The following is a 26,861-nucleotide window of genomic DNA, read 5'->3' as shown; positions in this document are numbered from 1 at the left end:
CAAACTGAGATTGTCAGATTTCAGTCTCCTGATCAGCTAAGATTATAGGCATGAGCCTGTAATCTTCCTCCCTGCCCCCTCAATCTCCCCTCTCTCCTTTCCTCCTTCTCTTCTCCTCCTCCTCCTCCTCTTCCTCTTCCTCCTCCTCCTTCTCTTTCTTTTGTCGGTTATAGGGCTTGAACTAGGGACCTGGGTGCTGTCCCAGAGCCTCTTTGTACTAAAGGCTAGTGCTCTACCTCTTGAGCCACAGCACTACTTAGGCTTTTTGAGTGGTTAATTGGAGGTAAGAGTCTCCTGGAGACTTTCCTGCCTCTGCTGGCTTCCAAAGTTCTTGGATAGTTAGGATTACAGGCGTGAGCTGCCAGCATCTGGCCAGCTCTTCTTTTTTGATATAGGAAAGGCTGAACTGACGATTTGTAGCTCAGCAAGCTTCAGGCATTTATTTTTAGAAATCGACTTATTTCCTCATTTGATATGGGACTTGGGCTTCACACAGCAGAGGAAGGTAAGTGCCACCAGAATTTTAAAACCTTGGTGAAGAAAGTGACCTTGGAGATGATGATCACAGCCTCTTGAGGAGGCTCGGAAAGCCTGAGGACAACCTCTTGAACTCTAGGGCTGAAATGTTCTACTTTCTTAGGTTCATGGCTTTGATGTGCTCAAGCATAGTTTGGTAAACACTAGAATAAAAAGCTGGCTATCACCACATTCCCAATACACATCCCATTAAAAACACATAGAGATTGCTGTCTTTATACTTTTTTCAGTGTGTAACAATAGAATTAAATACATTTATAAAGTGTCACCATTATCTATTTCTAAAACTCTGTGTGTGTGTGTGTGTGTGTGTGTGTGTGTGTGTGTGTGTGTGTGTCTGTGTGTGTCTGTGTGAGTGTGTTGGTATTGGGGCTTGAACTCAGGGTCTTGAGGATTCACTCAGCTTACTTGTTCAAGGCTAGTGCTTTATCACTTGAGCCATGCCTCCAGCTCAGCTTTTTGTTAGTTAGAGATGCTAGCCTCTTGGGCTTTTCTGCCCAGGCTACCTTCAATCTTTGAATCTTCAGGTCTCCACTTCCTAAATAGCTTGAATTATAGTCATGCACCACTGGTACCCAACCCAAACCTTTATTTTATATTTTTATTAGCTTATATTAGTTGTATAGATGGCAATTTCTTTATTGCATTTCAAACTTTATTTGCAGCCATCCCTCACTGAAAGCTTAAGTAATAAGCAATTCTTTCCTATGCTCCCCTCCCCAGGCTTTGGGAGCCTGTTATACTTTCTGTATCTATGAATCTTCCTATGCTAGATATTTCATGTAAATTAAATCACATAATAAATTTGTCCTTGTATATCTGGCTTGCTTCAGTAATTTCTACTTTAATGCTTTAGAGATACAATTACTGAGCTATATGGTAATTATAGGTTAGTTTTTATTTTCTTTTTTTCCCTATGTACGGGGGTTTGAACTCAGGACCTCGTGTTACAGTTTATTAGACTTTGCCAGAAAACCATGCAGACATCCAGGTACACAGAACAAAGAAAAGGCTTATTGCTGGTCAAGGGATCGTCAAGACCCTTCTCACAAGAGAGGAGTGAGAAGAAGTGCCGGCTCTTGTCTGAGGTGACGCATATAACCTACCGAGGCTAGGAGGGACTAGATGGGACTAGAAGGAGGCAGAGACCCTGGTGTGGATGTGAGGGTCAGGGGCTTCATCAATGTGGATTAAGATTTATGGCTTCTGCCCAAGTAGTAGATAAGGGGCCCTGAAGTTGCCCAGAGCTGAAGATCACTCTAAGGGGCTCTTGTTGCCTTATATGGTGGTAGCTACCCCAGAGGAGTGCCATCCCAAGGTAAAGGTGGGATGGAAGCCTTTACGACATGGGCCTAGTGTTGCCTAGGAAAGGAGCATGCTAAGCTGTGGAAAGGGGAAGGAGTATGCTAAGCTACGGGAAGGGGGCTCGTTGGGCTAATACCTTGAGCTTGCTAAGTAGGTGTTCTACCACTTGAGCCACACACCCAGCTCTGTTCACTTTTTGAGAAAAGGCCAAACTATTTTCTACATGGCTGCATCTCCATCTTCCATCTCTAATGTACTAATACTCTAATTATTCTACATCTTCACCACACTTATCAGTTTATACTTTGTAAAAAAAAAGTTTTTTAGACAGCTATGGTGAGTCTAGGATTTCTTTTTTCTTTTTTTTTTTTTTTTTTGCCAGTCCTGGGCTTGAACTCTAGGTCTGGGCGCTGTCCCTCAGCTCTTCAGCTCAAGGCAAGCACTCTACCACTTGAACCACAGCACCACTTCTGGCTTTTTCTTCTTATGTGGTGCTGAGGAATCAAACCCAGGGCCTCATGCATGCAAGGCAAGCACTCTACCACTGAACCACCTTCCCAGCCCCGAGTCTAGGATTTCTTGAAGTAGACATTGGGAGGATCATGGCTCAAGTTCAGACCTAGCAGAATGTTAGTAACAAAAGATTTCAGTCAATAAGCAGGGTGTGATTGTAAGTTGCCATCTTCTAAGCAGAAAGTGGGAACATAAAGCATTAACAGGAGGATCACAGTCTGGGTTGGACCAGGGCAAAAGTGATTTCCTAAGGAAAGCACAAAGGGCTGCTGGAGTTCATTTTTTTTTTTTTTTTGGTCTGGTCGTGGGGCCTGAACTCTGGGTCTGGGCGCTGTCCCTCAGCTCTTCAGCTCAAGGCTTTTGCTTATGTGGTGCTGAGGAATCGAACCCAGGGCCTGAGGCATGCAAGACAAGTGCTCTACCACTGAGCTACCTTCCCAGCCCAAAGGGCTGGAGTTCAAACACCAGTATGGCCAGAAAAAATTATAGCAGACATCCTAGTGGCTCTAAAGTGGTATCTCATTGAGGTTTTTAATTTATTTTACATTTGCCTAGTGATTAGTGATCTGAGCACATTTTATGTGCTTATCTGTATATATTCTTTAGAGAAATATCTATTGTAGTCCTTTGCTCATTCCTCCTCCTCCTTTCACTCCTCCCTCCCTCCTCCTCCTCTCTTCCTCTTCTTCCTCCTCCTCCTCATTATCTTCCTCCTCCTCCTTTTTTTCTCCTCCTCCTCTTCCTTCTTTCTCCTTTCTTTCTCCTTTTTCTCCTCCTTCCCTCTCTCCTTTCCTCTCTCCCTCCCTCCTCACTCCATTCCTTCCCTCCCTTCCTCCCTCCCTTCCTCCATTTTTTCCTTTTTCTTTCTTTCTTTCTTTCTTTCTTTCTTTCTTTCTTTCTTTCTTTCTTTCTTTCTTTCTTTCTTTCTTTCTTTCTTTCTTTCTTTCTTTCTTCCTTCCTTCCTTTCTCTCTTTTTCTTTCTCCTTCCTTCCTTCTTCCTTTCTTCCTTTTTTCCTTTCTTCCTTTCTTTCCTGGTTAACTGTAGATAAGTCTCACTGACTTTTCTGCCTGAGCTAGCTTCAAACCACAATCCTCAGCTTTCAGCTTCCTGAATAGCTGTGACTACAGGCATCAGCCATCAGCATCCAGCTACTACTCAGTTTTGATGAAAGTTATGTTTTGTTGTAGTTTTGAAGTTGAGGTGTAGGATTGCTCTAATTTTCTTCTCTCTTAAGATAGCTTATGACTTTCAAGACTGGCACTGAGGACACACACACACACACACACACACACACACACATACATACACACACGCACTCACAAAGGTAACTTGTGGCTCTTAGAAAACCCATACAATCCCACATTAGGTTAGCCTTTATATTGTTAAGATAAAAACAACAACAACCAGAGCCTGCCTGATGTCAGCTCCTCTTAGGTCCTCTGCATGACCCTTGTCAAAGTGTTGGTCTTGCCTGGGAGGCAGGTTAACCATTTCCTGCCAAAAGCCTCCTCCCTTTCACCAACATTATGCAGGGGAGGACACATTTGCCTGGAACTCCTACCTGAGAAGCTCCTTCCAGAGGCCTAAGATGCTTTGTCTTGGGTTAATCTGAGCTATGTTAAGAGAAGAAGACAAAAGCTGGAAATGTGGCTTAACTGGTAGAGTACCAGCTGTGTAAGCAAGCTGAGCACATGCAAGGCCCTGAGTTCAAGCCTGCGTACTGCCAATAAACAAACAAATAAATGTGTGTGTGTGTGTGTGTGTGTGTGTGTGTGTGTGTGTGTGTGTGTGTGTGTGTGTGTTTAAAGAAAAGAGGGTAGGGGCTAGGAAGATGGCTAAGTGGTAGAGCACTTGCCTTGCATGCATGAGGCCCTGGGTTCAATTCCTCAGCACCACATAAGCAAAAAGAAAAAAGCCAGAAGTGGCGCTGTGTCTCAAGTGGTAGAATGCTAGCCTTGAGCTGAAGAGCTGAGGGACAGCGCCCAGGCACAGAGTTCAGGCCCCACGACTGGACCAAAAAAAAAAGAAAGAAAGAAAGAAAAGAAAAGAGGGTAAGGGGAGGAAAACTGGTAAGGCTGGGACTTAAGATCTCTTTCTTGTGGGGTGTTGATGGCTCATGCCTATAGTCATAGCTACTTGGGAGTCTAAGATCTGAGGACTGCCATTCAAAACTAGTCTGGACAGGAATGACCATGAGACTCTTACTGCCAATTAACCACACACACACACACACACACACACACACACACACACACACACACACACACACACACACACACACACACACACACACACACACACACACACAATCCAGAGTTGGGTCTGTGGCTCAAATGCAAAAAAGCTCAAAAGTCAGCACGTGTGCCTTGAGTTCAAGCCCCAGGACTGGCACACATGCAAAAAAAAAAAAAAAAAAAAAAGATTCCTTTCTACATGTTTGAATTTATACACTTGTTTTCTATGTCCGGCCTTTTAGCTTGTGTTCTAAGCTAAGGTAAAAATTCTACATAGATCTTTGGATTGTTGGCTGTTGGTGAGTATGAATTTGTTAAGAATTTGTTATGTACTGATTTAGGCAGTGTAACAGACACACAAGAAAGCTTACATTTATAACCTCAAGGAGTTTAGAGTCTGATAGGGGAGTTTGCATGGCACATCGAGGTACCAAATATCTGACGCCGTGGCACAGTTGTTATTTAGCAGTGTGGTGTGTTTTGTGGACCAGATAGTATGTGTGGTGGGGTTCAGCTGAGGGGCAGCAGCTGTGATTGCAGTAATCATGAAGGGCTGCATGGAATACAGTTGAGATCCATTTCCTGAAGGGAAAAGAAAAGCAGAACAGCTAGGGGCATGACTCAAGTGGCAGAGCACCTGCTTAGCAAGCTGGAGGCCCTAAGTTCAAACCTCATTACCACCAAAGGTTGGAGGAGGGGGAATGAGAAAAAAAAAAAAAAAAAACAGACTAAAGGCACAAATGATGCAATGAAGCAAAATCCAAGACCCCAGTGGGATGAGCTTAATAATTGCCTCTGTGAATCTGTAAAAACATCTCCTTTTCATTGTAAACCACCTATGCTGCAGAAGAGGCAGGCCCCTAGCCACAGAGCCAGGGTGGAGCCCAGTGGACCAAGAATCAAAAGGAGTGGCTGGCCTGCAATTGCTGCTGTTCCAGGATTTATGAGCTCATGTTAGACAGCTTCAGTAGCCACTGCCTTTCAGGTTTCCAGGGGGCCCATTGTTCTCCAGGTGAGGGTGGAATGCCATCCTCACAGGTGCATCAGCAGGTGCAAGAGCTAAGAACACCAGCAGCCACACCCATGGCTCCAGCTTTTATTCTGTAGCCACCACCCTGGCCACTGCTTACCTGGAATGACTGACACAGCCTCACGTCTGACCTCCCTGCCCTCAGGCTCCAAACCACAGAGCAGACCAGCCACGGTCTAGAGCACCCACAAGGATCATCATCATCACCATCATCATCACCACCACCACGTCGTTCCTTTGCTCAAGGCCGTCTTCAAGCTTGGAGCTGGACTCCTTTCTCTAGAGCTCAGGCTTTCTGGGATTTTGCTCATTTCAAGTGTCCCATCAACTTTTCATCTCACATGCAAAGAAAGCAATTCTGGCTCACACCTGTAATCCTAGCTAGTCAAGAGTCTGAGGTCTGAGAACCAGTGTAAAACCATCCCAGGTGGGAAAGTCTATAAGACTCTTATCTCCAATTAACTAGCAAAAACCTGGAAGTAGAGCTGTGACTTAAGTGGTAGAATACTAGCCTTGAGTTGAGAAAAAGATAAGGGATAGTGCCCAGGCTCTGCTTTGTTCACTCAGTTTTTCAACTAGTTCCTGAGCATCTATTTGATCTCAGATACCACATTGTTATAGGCTGAGTGGTGTTCCCTCCCCTTCCCTGCAAATCATGTACCTGGTAATCAGGTGAGTCACGTGAGTCCATGGAATAAGACCTTGAAGAGGTACTTACGATAAAACAGAGTCATTATGGTAGACCTTTTTGACCTGACTGTGTCCTTGAGATCAGGGCTGATACACAGAGGGAGACCATGGGAGGATGAGGAGAAGACAAGAGCTACAAGTCAAGGAGAGAGTCCAGATCCTGGAGTTCTAGCATCTTACAATGAAGGAGATAAATATCTGTGGTTTGAGCCACCCAGTCTGCGTTACTTTGTTATAGATGGTACTTCTACCAGATAAATACAGATCCTTTTGCCCGACCTATCTTAATAACAGCATTAATGTGCATGTGTGCACATTATTTTCTTGTTAAAAAACAAATCATATGGTACATATTTTGCAATCAAACACACCCTCTACTATTGAGCTTTGACAACCAGATTTTGTAACTTAGCCACTGACATCTTCCATGTCTGTATTTATAAATTGGCCTCATTCTTTTTAATATGTACATAGCATTCCATGTACATCCCCAACAGAAAAATGTCCATGATATCTATTTTTATTAAAATGCATAGAATCTATACCATGAGTGACTAGATTGTAGTCAAAGATTGTTTTCTGAAAACAAAGTTGGGTTATAACACAATGATTCTATGAAACTGACTGTGCATGGTGGACCTTGATGTTGGAGATTCAAAAACAAAGCTCCATGCAAGGTGCCAGTGGTTCATACCCATAATCCTGGCTACTCAGGAGGCTGAGATATGAGAATGGTTCAAAGCCAGCCTGGGCAAGAAAGGCCATGAGACTCATCTCCAATTAACCACCAGAAAACCAGAAGTAGCACTGTGGCTCAAAGTGGGACAGCATCCAGGCCCAGAGTTCAAGCCCCACAAATGACAAAAACAAAAATAACAGTTCCAAAGAGTTTCATGACTTTCTCAAGATCATTCCCAAGGCAAATGCTCAACTTAGAGGAAGACTCCTCATCTCTGGGAAGAATATCACTGCATTACAGGGCCACTGAACTTTCTATGCTGGCTTCTATTCCTTTAGGCTTTTTGTTTATAAGGAATCAAAATATGTAGACAAAGCATGGCATCAGAATCAGTCACCGTTTTTCTCCTTTGAGACGGGGTCTCACTATGTAAACAGGCTACTCTTGAACTTACACTCCTCCTATCCCAGCCTCTTGAGTACTGGGATTACAAGCATATACCACCACAGCTGGCTTACCTTCATTTTACAGATGAGAAAGCGGAGAGCCAGAGTTCACTGGGGAGGATTTTTTAAAAATATAATTTTATTGTTATTATTCAGGTGTTGGATAGTGTAGTTACCCGTTTGTAAGTCGGGTAACATGTACAGCTCTTTTTGGACAATGTCATCCCCTCAGTTTTCTCTTTCTTGTCCCTGCCCACAAGTTACATAGTTCACTTCTATATAGTAAATACCGAAGAGCGAATAGCATGATTACATTGTTCATCCTTCCTGCCTCCCTTTCTGCACACCTCAAAAGAAAAAGCCCTCAAAAACAAAAGCAAAAAAGAAAAAAAAAAACGACACACTAAACAAGAAACAAAACACTACCAGCACTACCACCACCAATGACAACAAATTATGCTTCTATTTCCTAGAATGTGTGTGTGTGTGTGTGTGTGTGTGTGTGTGTGTGTGTGTGTGTGTGTGTGTGTGTGTGTGTTGGGGGGGGGTGGTCATGGAGCTTGAACTTGGGGCCTGAGCACTCTCCCCAAACTCTTTTTGCTCAAGGCTAGCACTCTACCACTTTGAGCTACAGTGCCACTTTCAGTTTTCTGGTGTTTAATTAGAGATGTGTGTCTCAGGGACTTTCCTGCCAGGGCTGGCTCCAAACAGTGATCTTCAGATCTTAGCCTGCTGAGTAGCTAGGATTATAGGCATGAGCCACTGGCACCCTGCTGGAATTCATGTAAATAAATAGTATTTTTTTTGGGGGGTCCGGTCGTGGGGCCTGAACTCTGGGTCTGGGCACTGTCCCTCAGTTCTTCAGCTCAAGGCTAGCGCTCTACCACTTGAGCCACAGTGCCACTTCCGGCTTTTTTCTTTTTGCTTATGTGGTGCTGAGGAATTGAACCCAGGGCCTCATGCATGCAAGGCAAGTGCTCTACCACTGAGCCACCTTCCCAGCCCCAATAAATAGTATTTTAAATGTTCAGAGGAATTATGCCTTTAGGCCCCTCTCCTAAAGGTATCTGGGGAGGATTTTTGAATGTGATAAAGATTTCTTTTTATTTATTATTTTTTAATTTTGTTATTGTTATTATAAAGGTGTTATACAGAGTGGTTAGTTACATAACTCAGGTGAAGAATATACTTCTTTTTGGACAATGTTACTCCTTCCCTCACTCTCTCCCAGTTTGATAAATATTTCTTATGAGTTAAATAATATATGTGGCCTCCTGACTTAAAAGTTATAAATGTGTGTCTGATTGAATCCATTTCCTAGACATCAGTGACTAGAGGAGCTCCTACTAATTGCACTTCCAACAAAGCAGCCCATACTCCTTCCTACTGTCTCAATTCCAGGGGACCCCACAGTCCCCTCCAATCACTGTGTGTTTGTCATTCTGTCCTCCTTGCTGTTCGTGTGTGTGTGTGTGTGTGTGTGTGTGTGTGTGTGTGTGTGAGTCATAGGGCTTGAACTCTAGGCCTGGGCGCTGTCCCTCAGCTCTTCAGCTCAAGGCTAGCGCTCTACCACTTGAGCTATAGCACCACTTCCAGTTTTCTGGTGGTTTATTGGAGATAAGAGTTTCACGGACTTTCCTGCCGGGGCTGGCTTTGAAAACTGTGTTCCTCAGATCTCAGCCTCCTGAGTAGCTAGGATTACAGGCATGAGCCACTGGCACGTGGCTCCCTGGTGTTCTTTAATAACCAAAGATTCATTGAACATAACAGCTATTTAGCATTTACACTATATTAGGTATTGTAAGTCATCTAAAGATCACTTAAAGTATAGGAGACCTGGCTGTGGTAGCACACGCTGGCAGTCCCAGCACTCAGGTGGGCTAGGGCTGGAGGATAGTGGGAGCTGAGAGTTTTGGTTTTGTTGTCTGTTTTAATTTTTTTTTGTTTGTTTTAATTTTTGAGACAGTCTCTTACTATGTAACTCAGGCTGGCCTTGAACTTGCTGTGTAGACCAGATTGACCTCAAAGGGCCTGGAGTGTAAGAGAAGATTAGGCAACATTGCAAGTCCTGTCTCAAGAAAAATATAACAGAAGACTTCTATGGAAAGATGTGTGTAGATTCTATGCAAATACTCTGTGTGTGTATGTCTGTGCGTATGTGTCTGTGTGTTTGTATGTGTGTCTGTGTGTGTGCATGTGTGTATGTGCATGTGTGTGTATGTGTGTGTGTGTGTGTGTGTGTGTGTGTGTGTGTGTGTGTGTGTGTGTGTGTGTGTGTGTGTGTGTACTGTGGCTTGAGTTCCAGACCCAGAACTCTCACTTTCATGTCTGGCTTTGTGCTAGTTTAATTAAAGATAAGAGTCTCTCAGATCTGTCTGCCCAGACTGGCTACAAACTTCAGTCCTCAGATCTCAACTCACTAAGTATCTAGGATTACAGGTGTGAGCCAGCTCTATACCTTTTTTTTTTTTTTTAAGACTAGAGATTCATGGATTTTGGTATCCTAGTAAGTCTTGGGACCACTCTCTATTGGATAACTACATATTACTTTCTCTTGTCCCCTGTCAATAGAAAGAAAGAAGAAGGAAGGAAGGAAAGGAAAGAAAGAAGGAAGGAAGGAAGGAAGGAAGGAAGGAAGGAAGGAAGGAAGGAAGGAAGGAAGGAAGGAAGGGAGGGAGGGAGGGAGGGAGGGAGGAAGGAAGGAAGGAAGGAAGGAAGGAAGGAAGGAAGGAAGGAAGGAAGGAAGGAAGGAGGGAGGGAGAGAGGAAAGGAGGAAGGGAGGAAGGGAGGAAGAGAGAAGGAAGGGAGAAAGGGAGGGAAGGAAGAGAGAGAAAGGGAGAGAGGGAAGGAGGGAAGAGAGAGAAAAGAAAAGAAAAGAAAGAACAAGAAAGAAAGAAAGAAGGAAAGAAACAAAAGAAAGAAAGACTGGGAGATTTAGTCTTTTTGTTATTCAATACACAAGTATCTACCTATGTATTTTGATTCCTGAGTGAGGCACTAGAAACACAAAGTCTAGCAGACAAGAATCTCAGGTCCAACAGAGACCAGCCATGTAAACTTGTGGTAAAGATAACACACTGGAAGTGCTGGGGATGACTGAAACATAGAAAAGTCCTCATATATATATATTCTCCTGGGAAGGTCAGCAAAGCCCTCAAAGGAGGTGACATGTCAGAGTGACAGAAATTGTGACCAGAGACAGCTGGCCTACAGCATCAATGGTCTTAGAGGCTGAGCTAAAAATACCTCCACCAGCACCATCCGTTTATTCTATGTATATTCCTATTCCTGTATAATTGCAGCCAGGTAAATTAGGAAGTATTTTAAATAGACTCAAACAAAAACATCATTAATGTATAATCATATGAGTATGTACAATGTGTGTGTGTGTGTGTGTGTGTGTGTGTGTGTGTGTGTGTGTGTGTGTGAATTTCACCTTCCCTGTGTCTTTTTCTCTGCATCTGTCTATCTATGTACAGGTTGAATATTTCTAATCTAAAAATATTGAAATCTGAGCTGGCTATGGTAGCATAAGGCTGTTATCTTAGCTACTCAGTAGGTGGAGATAGGAGGATAGTGAGTTTGAGACTCTCCTGGGAAAACTTAGCAAGAACCCTCATCTCAGAAATAAAAGGGCTAGAGTCATGGCTTAAGTGGGTGTTGTACTTGACTAGCATGCCGAGGTCTCTGGGTTCAATCCCTAGTACTGAGAGAAAAAGAAAATAAAATAGGAATCTGAAATGTCTCAAAGTCTGAAACTTTTTGCATATTGATACATTGACACAGTGGAAAATTCAGCCCATGATCTCATGTGACTATTATAATACAGGGACACTAAAAATACTTTATAAAATTGTCTTCAGGCAGCCAGGACTCTGTAGCTCCCACCTGTAATCCTAGCCACTCAGAAGGCTGACATCTGAGGATTGTTTTTGAAGCTAGACTGGGCAAGAAAGTCTGTGAGACTCTTATTTCCAATTAACCATCAAAAAGGTGGAACTAGAAATATAGTTGAAGTGGCAGAGCCCTAGTCTTGAGTACAAAAGCTCAGAGACAGAGCCATGGTCCTAGTTCAAGGTCCAAGATGGGCACACACACACACACACACACACACACACACACACACACACACACACACACACACACACACAAAACCCAAAATTGCCTCCAGGCTATGGGTGTGAGATGCATATGAAACACAAATTGATTTCATGTTTAGACCTGGGCCACATTCCCAAGATGTCATTATGTTTGTGCAAATACTCCAAAATCAGAACAAAATCTGGAGCACTTTGGTTAAGGAATATGTACATTTGTATGTATGTGGGGGGGGGGGGGCGGGTTGGAAATCTTTAACTCAGGACCTGGGTGCTGTCCCTGAGCTTTTTTGCTCAAGGCTAGCACTCTACCACTTGAGCTACGCCTCCACTTCTACCTTTTTGGTGGTCAATTGGAGAAAAGAGTCTAATAGACTTTTCTGCCCTGCATGGCTTCAAACCTCAATTCTCATATCTCAACCTTCTGAGAAGGTAGGATTACAGGCATAAGTTATTGCCATTGGACAGTCAACCTATATATATATATATATATATATATATATATATATATATATATATATATACACACATGTATATATGTACATGTATATGTATATATAGGTATATATACATACATGTTGAGAGTGTTGTGTTTGTTTGTAAATCTTCTTTTCCAGGTGAGCAAAAAACTCAGCAGCTTTCTGAGGTACATGGATAATGAGCAGGGTAGAGACGCAAGGCTGCCTTCCTGTTCCTCAGCCTGTATGGCACATCCTGCCTGCCCTTGCTCTCTGAGTGAGGATGGCTTGAGCTATAGTAGTGAAAGGGAGGATGCAGAGAAGGGGTTAGAGAGGAGTCAGATCTTCAGAGGCAGACCTGAGAACACTTGGATGCCAGGTAAAAGGGCAGGAGGAATCTGGAACAAGGCTGGTCTTTCTGGCACAGAAGGCTGGTATAAAGTGGCATTCCCTGAGGTGGAGCACAGAAGGAAGAAGGAACAGATGGAAAGCAACAAGCTCTGGTGTTGCTGTGATACAAGGCAAAAGAGGGGGAGCGGCCCAGACCACGACAGCAAGGCAAAGCACCTGGTTGAGGGTATCCGGAGGGATGCAGAAGAAACAGACTGGGGAGGTATCAGCCAGCTTTTTACCACTGTAACAAATAGGCAAGAGAAATGAACTTTGCAAAGGTTTTGTCTTGGCTCCGTTTTGGAGGTTTCAGTCCGTGATCGATTGGTTCTACTGCTTTGGGCTTCTGGTGAAATCGCACATGAGAATGGAAACAGGGTGAAGAGAAATGCAAAAAGAGCCAAAAAGAGAAAAAAAAAAGGAGGAGCTGGGGTCCTTCAATCCCCTTCAAGAGCCTGGACCCAATGCCTTAAGGACTTCCTAACCAGCCTCGCCTCCTAGTGCCCCACCTCCTTTCAGTGGCACCAGAGGCAAGCTTGCTACCCCTTAACACGTGGGCACTGGGGGCCACCACATACTCTAATTACAGCGAGAAGCATAAAGCTGTGTTTAGAGAACATATGTGGTTAACATGCACCACCCATAGCCTTGAATGGCAGCCAGAGCAAGGTGTTACAGGTGGAGCAGAAATCTCAACTGAGGTTGCTGATGGAAATCTGTCAGGGTTGATATAGGTTGATTTAGAATGCAGAGACTGAAAGTGGGGAGACCAGTTAGAGGATTCTGCAATAATGCCAGGAAGTAGTAATGGCACCTTGGGTTGGTTGGGGACACAGGGGTTGGAAAGAAGAAGATGGTATAAAGAGACTGGACCTGGAGCCAGAAAATAGACTTTGATAATTAGATGCGAGGCTAATGGTCAGGATGCAATCCAAGGCCACCCTGAAAGTTTGGAGTTACAAAAGAACTCAGTTCAGGGGCGGAGAAGGTGGCTCAGTGGTAGAGTGCTTGCCTTGCATGGATGAGGCCCTGGGTTCAATTCCTCAGCACCACATAAGCAGAAAAAGCCAGAAGTGGTGCTGTGGCTCAAGTGGTAGGGTGTGAGCCTTAAGCCTTGTGCCTTGAGCTGAAGGATGTGTTCAGGCCCCACGACTGGCGAAGAAGAAGAAGGAGGAGGAGGAGGAGGAGGAGGAGGAGAAGGGGAAGAGGAGGAGAGGGGGAAGGGGAGGAGGAGGAGGAATTATTCAATTCAATTTGGGTTGAATATAACTGCCATTTATCTAGGCAGTGTAGTCTAGAAGAAAGTTGACAATTTGTATGGAGAAAGGTCAGGACTAAGATTTAGGATAATCTCCTAAAATCACAGCTGAAATCTTGACATGAGGCAGTGCTGAGGCGGGGGAAGGAAGAGAAAGGACCGCAGAAGAGGACACAGCCTTGCACAACAGTCCACTTATGGGTAGGAGGCACCAACGGTGACAGGCAGTATGTGGGCGGACAATGGGGACAGAGGAGAGGTTCACAAGTCAGGAAGAGCAAGCCAGGTCCCAGTGCTCACGCCTATAATCCTAGCTACTCAGGAGGCTGAGATCTGAGGAAAGTCCATAAAACTCTTATCTCCAATTAACCACCATAAATTCAGAAGTGGCGCTGTGGCTCAAGTGGTAGAGCACTCGCCTTGAGCTGAAGAGCTGAGGGACAGCACCCAGGCCCAGAGTTCAAGCCCCATGACCAGCAAACAAAAACCTAAAACAAACAAACAAAAAACCCCAAACCAAGATGACAACAACAACAAAAAACATGAACATTTAGCATGCTGCCTTCTTTAGTATTTTCACCAAAGACATAGCCCTTTCCCTTTACTGCCACTGTGATTTGCCTGGGAGATTTTTTTTTAAGTGTGTGTGTGTGTGTGTGTGTGTGTGTGTGTGTGTGTGTGTGTGTGTGTGTGTGTGAATAATGGGGCTTGAACTCAGAGCATCATGCTCTCTTAGCTTTTTTACTCAAGCTTGTGTTTCTAGTATTTGAACCATATCTCCACTTCTGGCCTTTTTGCTGCTTCATTGGAAATAAGTCTCTCAAATTTGTCTTTCCAAGCTGGCTTCAAGTGTCCATCCTCAGATCTTAGCCTCCTGAGTAGCTAGGATTACAGGTGTGAGCTCCTGGCTTGGTTACTTGCTTTTACACCTATGCTTGGGTTGGACAAGGTGGTGGCCAGTCCAGGGCCTGGTTTTTATGTTCTTTTACCCAGCATGAATGACCTCTTGTCCTGGTCAGACTCGTTGGAAATCATCATGCTATAGATGAGATAACCAGAGATAGGGCCAAGACCTTAAAAGTCTGTTTTAGGAGACAGCGCCTACTATGCAGCTGGAGAGAGCAGTTGTGATGGGTAGGGTAAAGGTGTTCCAGAGAAGGAAGCAGCGTTTGGTTTCAAGAGTTGAATGTGGTGAGCATTGTGGTGGAGGAGGCAGAGGTCGATCACCAGCCTCCAGGGCAGGAGACTGGGCTGGTGACTGCTGACAGACACACCAAGTATGTTGTTGAGCACATTGTCTCAGGCAGGACGGTCCAGACCAAGTGCACGGGGTCACAGAGGAGAACAAATGGATTCAATACTCACTAGACACATTTTTAGACACATTTGACTTATTCCTCCTTTCTCCTTCATCCTGTGCAACATGGATGCTGGCTCTGATCTCATCAGTCTAGGGGATTGGAGTGCCTAGAAGCAGAGACTTCACTGTCCTCCCAGCCTTGCTCCCCTAAACCAGAGCTTTTTGGGGGGAGGGGTGAAAGGAATGTGCTAGAGCTCTCTTGCTTAGCTTGTTAACTGAAGGATGGCTCCCATCACTTGAGCCACAGCTCCACGTCTAACTTTTTGGAGATTAATTAGAGTTGAAATGGATTTTTCTATCCTGGCTGGCTTCAAACCTCAATTCTTAGATCTCAGCCTTCTGAGTAGCTAGGATTACAGGCATGAGCCACAGATGCTAGGCTAAGCCAGAACTTGGAGTTCATCTATCTGAATATTTAAGAAACATCACACTGTGAAGGGAAAAAAACCCAACAGCGCAAACATCAAAGTTTATTTGCTTTGGCCTATCACAAATGTGCAAGTCTAATAATTTAGCATGAATGCTGAATTTTCAGGCAACATGTCTTAGTTTTTTCCCTGAGGTCAACCAACTTATTTTTGGCCTGGGCCTTGAACTTCAGGCTGGGCTTTGAAACTGAGCTTCTTTTGCTCAGGGCACTCTACTATTTGGGCCATAGAGCCATTTCCAACATTTTTTTGAATAGTTTGTTGGAAATAAGAATCTCAAGGACTTTTCTGCCAACCTGTGTTTGAGCCATGATCCTCAGATCTCAGCAGCCTGAGTAGCTAGGATTATAGTGTGAGCCACCAGCTCCTAGCAGAACCAACTTCTTTACTGTTGGTGATATTGAAAATACATGATTTTATCCTTATCTCCCTGATGTGTTCCATATAATACTTGATTCTCTGACTAAACTACATGAAGCAGCTCCTGGATGGATCTGACAGGCGGTCATCTCTGTCCCCTGAGAGTCTATTTTCAGCACATATATTTACCTCTCACTCCCCACAGATATTGCAATAACATCCTCATGATTCTATTTTTGGATAGAATGCTGGGTTGTTTTGTTTTGTTTAGTTTTTTGTTTTTGGTGGTACTGAAGTTTGAACTCAGGGCCTTGTTCTTGCTAGGAAGAAGCCCTACCAACTGGGCTCCATTTCTAGCCCCAGCATGCAAGATCTTGAGCACTAATATGGGATACAAAGAGTTTTGGATTTTAAATTCTGTCACTAATTAATAATATGACCGTGAGTATGTCATCCCCCCCTCTTTGGGCCCTGATTTTCTCATCTATAAATGAAGGTTTGCATAAGATCAACAATGTTATTTAACTTCTTCAGAATCAGCTCCAGGTAGAGTAGGAAAAGGGAAGAAACACTGATTTGGGGTGCTTGTCAATTTCTGTGATGTAAATCCTTCATCTAAATGCCTACTTCAAACTACTGGCTTGAGAGCTGGGCACAAGTGGCTTATATCTATAATCCTAGCTACTTGGGAGGCAAACATCTGAGTATTATGGTTCAAAGCCAGCCCAGGCAGCCAAGTCCCCAAGTCTCTTACCTCCAACTAACCACCCAAAAGCTAGAAGTAGAGCTGTGGCTCAAGTGGTAGAATGCTAGTCTTGAGCAAAAAAAAAATCTCAAAGACAGCACTCCATCCCTGAGTTCAAGTCCTAGGACCAGCATAAAATAAAACAAAAAAACCTATTGGCTTGAACTCAATAGGCTGTCAAATTTCCTGAAAAGTTTAACAATGACTTCTGGTGCCAGGGTAACACCAGATAGGATTCATAACCATACATTATTTCCATCCTAAAGTTCTGTGATAATATATATCTAAAGTCCTCTTCAGGGGAGGGGGGGTCTAAGAAAGAATAATAGAGGAGGTAAATTTGATCAGAGTACATGTTATGCATGTAGAAAAATATCTCAATGAGACTCCTTTGTACAATTACTATACACTAATTTAAAATTCCAATAAAATAAAGTAAAATCTCCTTCAGGGCTATCACACAGCAGTCCTCTGATGCTGACATCAGTGAGTTTTCCAATTGTCTGGCTACACCCAGACCTAATTAACAGCACTGGATTGCTGGCATCAGTGCATTGGCATCCTGGCTTATGTCCAAATGTGGAGTGATCCTCCCTGAACGCAGCGGCTCTGGCCAGCTCCATTGCCTTTGAACTGGGATTGGTTCTGAAGGGATTGTAGCTGTAACTCGGGGAACTTGAGCCTTGAAACTCCAAGAGTCATGGGAGAGCTGCTGGGTCTTCCCTGCTGGTCCGATGGGTGATGACTCATGGCTGTGTCATTTCGGCCCCTGGTTCCCAGGGTGTCTGGAAGGAACAAAGGCCTGAGAGCCCTTAGCAGACTGGGAGGAAAAACAAGGAGGAGGAGAAAGGGCCCCACCTTGGGCAGGGCTCTGCAGCGTTGTAGGCCAGGTGACTCATTCCTCACTGCCTAGGCAGCCACACCTTTTTGCCTGACTTCTGAATGTCAGGTGGAGAGTTTACCTAGACCAAGCGCCCTGGATCAAGTTGAAACAGGTCTCCTGAAAGATCATTCAACTTAAAATTAATGGAATCAGAATGGGCTGATCTCTACTGAAACAGTGGCTTTCTTTCTTTCTTTCTTTCTTTTTTTCTTTCTTTCTTTCTTTCTTTCTTTCTTTCTTTCTTTCTTTCTTTCTTCCTTCCTTCCTTCCTTCTCTTTCTTTCTTTTCTTTTCTTTCTATGTTTGTTTGTTTCTTTCTTTCTCTTCCTTCCTTCCTTCCCTCCCTTCCTCCCACCCTCCCTCCATCCCTCCTTCCTCACTTCCTCCCTCCTTCCTCCCTTCCTCCCTCCCTCCCTCCCTTCCTCCCTCCCTCCCTCACTCCCTTCTTCCCTCCTTCCCTCCTTCCTTCCCTCCTTCCTTCCTTCCTTCCTTCCTTCCTTCCTCCCTTCCTTCCTTCCTCCCTTCCTTCCTTCCTCCCTCCCTTCCTTCCTCCCTTCCTTCCTTCCTTCCTTCCTTCCTTCCTTCCTTCCTTCCTTCCTTCCTTCCTTCCTTCCTTCCTTCCTTCCTTCCTTCTTTTTGAGAGGGGATTCCTAAATGCTTACAAAGACACTGGAAGTATAAAAGAAAGAGAAGAAGCCTCCGTTGCTTACATCCGGAAAGCCAAGGGTTACCAGGGAAAGTGGTGGTTTGATATGATCTATTCCTGCCTTTCTTGCCACCCATCTCACCAACTTGCCAAAGAACCAGTCTGAGAACAGGGAGGATATGGCAGTACCATACAATGATCAGGATCTTCCTATGATATGTGTGTGCGTACGCACATGCATGAGTGTGCACACAAGCATAAAATGCTATTAAGAAGGAAAGGTCTAAGCTCTAGAAGGGGGAAATATGGGATATAACAAAGTTTCAAAATCCGAAGGACACATTTCACACTCATCAGAATGGACATTATCAAATAAATAAATGGGAAAAAACAAGTGTAGGTGAGAATGTGCAGGAATCAGAATCCTTGTACACTATTGATGTTTCGGGGAAGGTAAAATTGTGCAGTCATGATGGAAAATAGTATGGCAGTCTTCAAAAAATTAAACTGAGGTAACACCAGGGGCTCATATCTGTAATCCTAGCTACTCAGAAGACTGAGATCTGAGGATAAAAGTTCAAAACAACTCAGGCTGAAAAGTCCATGAGTCTTTTTTTTTGGGGGGGGGGGTCCGGTCGTGGGGTCTGTACTCTGGGCCTGGGCACTGTCCCTCAGCTCTTCAGCTCAAGGCTAGCGCTCTACCACTTGAGCCACAGCGCCACTTCCGGCTTTTTTCTTTTTGCTTATGTGGTGCTGATGAATCGAACCCAGGGCCTCAGGCATGCAAGGCAAGCGCTCTACCACTGAGCCACCTTCCCAGCCCCATCCATGAGTCTTTTTATCACCAACTTATCACCTAAAAGCCAGAAGTGGAGGCATGATTCAAGTGGTAGGATACCCACTTTGAGCAAAAATAGCCCAAGGATAGCACTCAAACCCTAAATCCAAGGTTCAGCACAGGCACAAAACAAAACAAGACAAAATAAAACAAGCAAAACAAAAAAACCCTAAGTTGAACTACTACATGATCCAACAATTCCACCCATGGGTACATGTCTAAAAGACTTCAAAGCAGGGTCCCAAGAAGGACTCAAATTTGAAGAGATAGAAAGGAGAATAGGGGAAGCCAAGGACACAGGGATGGGGAGTAGAGCATTCGTGTTTAAGTATTAGAGTTTCAATTGGCAAGGTGAGAATTCTTTGGAAGGATGGCAGTATTGGTTTCACAATATTGTGCGTATATTTGATATCACTGGACTGTGCGTTGAAAAAATAATTAGGGCAGCAATTTTATTTAAGACAATGTCTTGATATATATCTCAGGATGGCCCAGAAGTCTCAGTCCTCTTGCCTTAACCTCTCAAATACTGGAATTACAAGGCAGTAACACTATACCCTGTTTAAGATGATAAATTTTATGTTTTGTATATTTCATCACAATTTGAAAAGAATTTACACATGTGTATGCGCACGTATGCAACACACACACACACACACACACACACACACACACACACACACCAAGCAGAAACTTCTGGTAACAAACCAGTTTGGTTTGACGCTCCATGTTTTATACCTTGGCAAGGAATGCGATCTTGGTCAAGTTAACTTGACTAATCTGAGCTGTTTGTCCTGTAAGATATAGTAATGAGATGTACAAGTCATTATGTCCAAAACGAACTTTGCAACTTTGGTGCAGGGCGGGGGGGGGGGGAGTGGGGAGGATTGGGGGGGGGATCGGAAGGGATGGGAAGGGGAAACAAAGGAGGAGGTTACAATGCTTGATAAGAAATGTACTCATTATCTTGCTCATGTAATTGTAACACCTCTGTACAGTATTTTCACAATAAAAATAGATATAGTAATATTAAACACTTCTTAAGACTATTGTAAGGATTTGGATAGCACAGGTAAAGCCCTTGGGACACAGCATTGGACTTTATAGTTGAGGGTCAATAGAAGCTAACTATGGACAGTCTTATCTAATTAGATTCCAAAAATATGGAAAAAAATAAAGCCAGGCCCTAGTGGCTCATACCTGTAATCCTACTCAGGAGGCTGAAATCTGAGGGTTATTGTTTAAAGCCAGCCCAGGCAAGAAAGTCTTACCTCCAATTAATCACCACTCTCCCCCAAAGCTGTGACACAAGTGGTAAAGCTCTAGCTGTGAGCAAAAAAGCTCAGGGATACCACCCAGGCCCTAAGTTCAAGCCCCAGGACTGGCACTCACACACACATATGCGCATTAAAAAAATATATGTGTGTGTGTGTGGATCTAGAAATGCCCTGGGAAGTTCATCTTCAATTAGAGAAGGCTGAGAAACAAGCAGGGAAACAAAGGCAGAAAGTCTTTTATGAGCTCTCAAAGAACTGAAGCATTTGAATATTAGAGAAGAAAGTGAAAGTGAGGTACTGCCATGAGCTTTGCCAAAAACTGGGGATGGCTTGCCCCTCCACTGCTGGGGAGACATGTGGCAAGGTATTTCTAATTGTCACAGATTCTGACAACCAATGCGTCTAGTGAGTATAATTCTGAAAAAGTTCCTTTAATCCATGGAATACTCCTTCAAAACAAAATTATCTTACCCAAAATGTCAATAGCACCAAGGTTAAGAAATCTTCATGAAGAATATCTAGAGAAATTGGAATAAATCTTTTCTTCCTTGAAAGAAGCATGATTTTAAAGGCTATTGAGATGAGATGGTTAGAGAAAAGAGGCCCTAGAGGAAGGAAAATTCTTTATACAAGTTGACTTGTATGTGTATGTGCGTGTGCGTGTGCGTGTGCGTGTGCGTGTGTGTGTGTGTGTGTGTGTGTGTGTGTGTGTGTGTGTGTGCGTGCGTGCGCGCTAGTACTGGGGCTTGAACTCAGGACCTGGGCGCTCTCCCTGAGACTTTTTTTTTTGGTCAGCCGTGGGGCTTGAACTCTGGGCCTGGGCGTTGTCCTTCAGCTCTTCAGCTCAAGGCAAGTACTCTACCACTTGAGCCACAGCACCACTTCTGATTTTCTGGTGGTTTATTGGATTTAAGAGTCTCATGGACATATCTGCCCGGGCTGGCTTTAAACAGCGATCCTCAGATCTCAGCCTCCTGAGTAGCTAGGATTACAGGCGTGAGCCACCAGTGCCCAGCAACCTGAGCTTTTTTGTTCAAGGCTCGCACTCTACCACATGAGCCACAGCTCCACTTGAACCTTGATCCTGAGATCTTGGCCTCCTGACTAGCTAGGATCACAGATCTATATTTGCTTATTATTTTGGAACATCTTCCTTTTTGAAACATTGAGAACTACTTTTAAATAAATAAAGGGGAGGGCATTCCTTTGTAGAATACCAAGATGTCTTTGTTTAGACCTCCCCAGGATTTGTCAGAACTTGTTTCCTATCTTGCTCCACAACCAGGAGGAGTTTGCCCAAACATGCAACCTGTTAAGATTCACAGTGGGTTAGACCTGGGAAACAGCTTTATGAGGTGCAGATTAAAGTGGGAAAAGGGTTTGGCAAAGCTGCACCAAGTGATCTGTACAGAACTATGAAAGAACAGGAGACTTCACTACACCTGAAGCCGGAAACCTCATACCGAGTTCCATTCTTGAGGCTCAAATGGCAAAACAGCCCAAGCATGTCCTGAGCATATCTGCCTGCCTGGTTTTGGGTCCTGTCCTCAGGAGACAAGTGACACTGTGTTCTCTTCCTCAAAATGAAGGGTAACAATAGAATGTCTCTTCTAGGGTTGTGGTTGAATTAAATGAGGTGACAGCTGCCTAGACATTGTAAATGTGCTAGAAGTGTTGGTTATTAACAGTTAGGATATAAAAGTAGTGTGTTTATTTTAAGAGCTGAGATTAAACCCAGGAGTTGGTGTTCACTAAATCAGAGATGTATTATGCCTGTAGCATGGGATAAAGGGTATTTATAAAGCTTAAAGTACAGGACCTATTTACTTTTAAATATAACCATCAATTGCAACTTTGTGATTCAATCTGTAGGTTGTTTTTGTTTGTTTGTTTTGACTGTACTGGGATTTGAACTCAGGGTCTGATACCTGCCCAGCAAACATGTAGGTTATCCTAAAATACTATAAAACACAATTTTCCCTAATCCGGAAATAATAAGCTATCATTATACCATCACTAAAGAATGCTCACCAGGAGGCTGGGAATGTGACTTAGTGGTAGATTATTGCTTGCCTAGTATGCATGAAACCTTGGGTTCAATTCCTCAGTACCACATAAACAGAAAAAGCCAGAAGTGTCACTGTGGCTCAATTGGTAGAGTGCTAGCCTTGAGCAAAAAAAAGAAGCTCAAAGACAGTGCCCAGGCCCTAAGTTCAAGCCCCAGGACTAGCAAAACAAAACAAAACAAGAATGTTCACCAAAGTAGGAAATAGGAATAGAGAAATAAAGAGCCCAAGAAATAGAATTTCCATGCTTGTCTGTGAAAGAAAACTTAAGAACAGGAGTTGTTTATGTGAATTACAGGCGTTTCAAAACATCAGGTGATAAATGAAGCTGAGTAGAATTCTTATGGAAGACAAGGTACACTACAAGGGGTGTAACTCAAGGCTAGAATACTCACCTCGCACATCCAAGGACCTGGATTCATTTCAACACTGCAGAAACAAACACAAAAAAGATGTGAGCCAGACTCTGGTGATTCATACCTGTAATTTTAGCTCTTCAGAGGTTGAGATCTGAAGATCGCAGTTTAAAGCCAGGCTAGGCAGGAAAGTCCATGAGACTCTTAGCTCCAATTAAACCAGGAAAAGCTTAAGAGGCTCAAGTTGTAGAGCTCCAGCCATGTAGGAACAAGCTAAGGGACAGTGCTCAGGCTCTGAGTTCAAGCCCCAGTGCTGACACAATAAAGAACAGAAAGAGATAGCGAGAAATAGAGAGAGAAAGAGAGAGAAGTGATACAATCTAAGAAAGAGTTGCACAATTAGGACAAATCAGTCCAGCGGTAAGATACCAGGCTTATGAAATATTGTGGAGATCTAGAACTCCAATGGAGACCATGGAGTGGTTCCATCTCCCACAGTACACTGGGGCATCTTTAAGGACCTCTATTGCTCAGATTCTGTTGGGACTGGTTAAATCAGGAGACAACAAGGGAGATGGAACCCAGGAACTTCCATTTCTGAAGTCTCTGTATGGTTCCAATGTGCAGCCATGTTGATGTTGATATTGAACACTGTGATGTTGGGATTGGGGATGAAGCTCTATGGTCGAGTTCTTGCTTAGCAGATTCGAAGCCCTAGGTTTTATCTCTGCACTGTGAAAACTAACAACTATGAAAAATTCTAGTCTATTTGAGCTGAAGAGCTCAGGAACAGCACCCAGGTCCAGAGTTCAAGCCCCACAACCAGCAATAAATAAATAAATAAATAATAAAATTCTAGTCTAGAGCAGTGATTCTAAACTTGAAAGACATTAGATTTGACTGCAGGTTTTATTCAAATGCTAATTCTGCTTGTGTGGATTTATCTAGGAGGAGGGAAGGAAGGGTGAGAGGGAGGGAATCAGAGGCTCTAACACCTTAATTCTTTTTTTTTTTTTTGGTCCGGTCGTGGGACCTGAACTCTGGGCCTGGGCGCTGTCCTTCAGCTCTTCAGCTCAAGGCTAGCGCTCTACCACTTGAGCCACAGCGCCACTTCCCGCTTTTTTTTTTTCTGCTTATGTGGTGCTGAGGAATCAAACTCAGGGCCTCATGGATGCAAGGCAAGCGCTCTACCACTGAGCCACCTTCCCAGCCCTAACACCTTAATTCTAAGAAACTCCCAGGGATATGAATTCTATAGTCTTGAGGATCCCTACGGAGCTACAAGCTCATATGTTTTGAAAATGGCTATATAAACAAGCACCTAATAATATTATAAAGTGCTATGGTTATTCTTTGACAGAAAATTCACTTCTTGATGGACATATGCAATAATGACCTACCTTGGCTACATGCTCTGGGAGGAAGACACAGTTGAACTCATTGATTCCAAATCTCCAAGTTGTTTACATTTCAGTTTATAGAGATGGCATTTAAGTTAAGCAGAAAATACTGGCGGGGCTCTAGTGCCTCACACCTATAATTCTAGCTACTCAGAAGACTGGTTCAAAGGCACTCTAGGCAGGAAAGTTCCTGAGACTATCTCCAATTAACCATCTGTGGCTCAAGCCATAGAGCATCAGCCTCGAGCAAAAAAGTTAAGGAAGAGCATGCAGGCTCTGAATTCAAGCACCTGTAAGGGTGTATGGACCACACACACAAAACAATAATAATAGTTATTATTATTATTATTATAAATACAACTTCTTGCTGCTAGGGTTTTTAATGAGGTTTGAGCGTCGAAGAGTGTTGGGTTGGGGAGAATAGAATTGATTAATACTATTATTCTTATTAATTACCTTTGAGTAGTTTTACTAAGGAGTTTAATTAAGTTCAGCGTGACAATTTGTAAGTACAATGCATCTTAGCCAATGTCACTCCTTTCAACATTCTTCCCATCTCTCCCAACCTCACCCATCCCTGCAAGCCTCCTGGTTCCATTTTTCACATATATATGGGAAAGTTTTGCTCCAGAAAAGTACTAAAGGAAAGATATCTATGTGAAGAAAGCAACAGGGAAGGTGGAAATTCAAGCAAGAGGAGGAAGAATTTCAGAAGAGGAAGTTGAACAACAGGGTTTTAGAAAGGACTTGGTAGATGGTTATGCATATCTGAAAGTTTCTGGGGAAAGGCAGCTTTGTTACTGAATGTTAAAAGACCTCATTGCTGAATGTGGAGTTTTATCTGGGAGCTGCCACATGTCCATTTTATTTTATTTTACTTTACATTTTTCTATCTGTCTGTCTATTTAGTTATTTATTTTTTCTGGGGCTTGAACTCATGACCTAGGCTTTCTTACTCAAGGCTAGTGCTCTACTACTTGGCCACAGCTCCACTTCTGAATTTTTGATGGTTAATTGGAGATAAGAGTCTCACAGACTTACCTGCCTGAGCTGTCTTCAAACTTCAATTCTCAGATCTCAGCCTTCTTAGTAGCCAGGATTACAGGTGTGAACCACCAGCTCCAGCATCCATTTTATATACAACAGTGCATTTTATATACCAGGTCTCAGATGAGCCAAGCACATAGAGCTTAGCCAGACTTTCTCCCAAAGGCTCATCCACTTGCATTTTTACCTGACCTTCAATCCAAATAGATTCACCAACATGGAGACCAACTGAATTGTTTCAGTACCTGAGTGTTTGAAACACAATGCTTCTGAATATTTTGTCTTCTTATCTTCTCCATGTACTTCATATTATCAGTCAGCAATGACAACTCAATATTAGGAAGATTTAGGTTCATTTCTATCTCATCAGCATCAGCAACAGGTGAAGAGACCCAGGTTACTTGGGACCTCATCTGCCTCAGACCCCTGTCTGCTTACTAACTTTGCAGAGCCTGACCCAGACTTACAACATCTCTCTATCTGCTTATGCAAGCACAAATGAGCCTCCTGAGCATTCAGACCACAGGACAAACCTGCTCCTCCTCATCTTTGTACCAGCAGATACAGAAATGCCTTTGACAATCATTCCACATGCTGAAAGGAATTACAGGTTCTTTTTATTTTAATCATAATTAATTGTTTAAAAGTAGCATTTTTTAAATTAAAATTTTATAACAAAGCCAGGAGTGGTGGCTAACACCTATAATCCAAGCTATGTGGGAGACTGAGATTTGGTAGATCACAGTTCAAGGCCCAGCTGGGGCAAAAAGTTAGCAAGACCCCACTTCAACCAGCAAGCTGGGTATGGTGGTAAATATCTATAACCCCAGCTGTGAGGCATAGGTAGGAGATGGGGATCACAGGCCAGCCTGGGGGAAAAGTGACCTAAAGCAAAAATAACTAAAGGTCTGACTCATACCTTCAGTTGCCTAGTAAATGCAAGACCTTGAGTTCAAACCCAATACCATTACAAAACAAAGAAAGAAAAAAAATAAAGATAGCTGTACTTGATAGAAAAACTTAGAAAACATAGAAAAGCATCCCCAATACCATTACAAAACAAAGAAAGAAAAAAAATAAAGATAGCTGTACTTGATAGAAAAACTTAGAAAACATAGAAAAGCATCAGGAAGAAAATAAAAAGCATTATAGCTCCACTACTCAAAAATAGGCCCTCTTCATACTTAAATAGATTTCTTCTTATTGTTTGGAGAGGAAATTCAGTTGTTGGACAACTGGGAAATAAATAACCCTGGTGAGTTCATACTGTTGCATACATGGGTTCCTTTATAGTTTTTACATGATGGGATGATGTAGCACACACACACACACACAACTTGGTTATTCTACTTTCTTATGTAACTAAATGGTGCTGAACGGGAAATTCTCTCCTAGTCTTTTAGATATTGAGGAAAACAGCTCTGCTGGAGCTTGAATGCCCACAGCTGGGTCATAGCCTTCGTTATAACCTCAGCGCAGAGTTGGGTAAGGGAAGTATCCTGTGTCTTGAAGATCTTGTGCTGAGATAATTAGTCTCAGTAAAACATGGTTTCATTTGTGGTAAGAATTAGCTAAAGCAGGTCTGTTTGTTGATTGTCTTATCACAGTATTACCTTCTTTCCTTCCTCCCTCTCTTCCTCCCTCCCTCCCTTCTTCCCTCTCTTCTTCCCTTTTTCCCACTCCTCCCTCTGGATTTTCAAGACCAGCTCTACTATATAGCCCAGGCTGGCCGTGAACTTGTGATCTTCTTCCTTCATCCTCTCTATTACACCACCATACCTGGCACTATTGCCATATCCTTGAGAATAAGAATTTCCC

This window comes from Dipodomys merriami, unplaced genomic scaffold (assembly GCF_024711535.1).
Source record: "Dipodomys merriami isolate MVZ:Mamm:240054 unplaced genomic scaffold, mDipMer1.0.p SCAF_16, whole genome shotgun sequence".
NCBI classification, from domain to species: Eukaryota; Metazoa; Chordata; class Mammalia; order Rodentia; family Heteromyidae; genus Dipodomys; species Dipodomys merriami.
Note: the sequence above shows the minus strand (reverse complement) of the source record.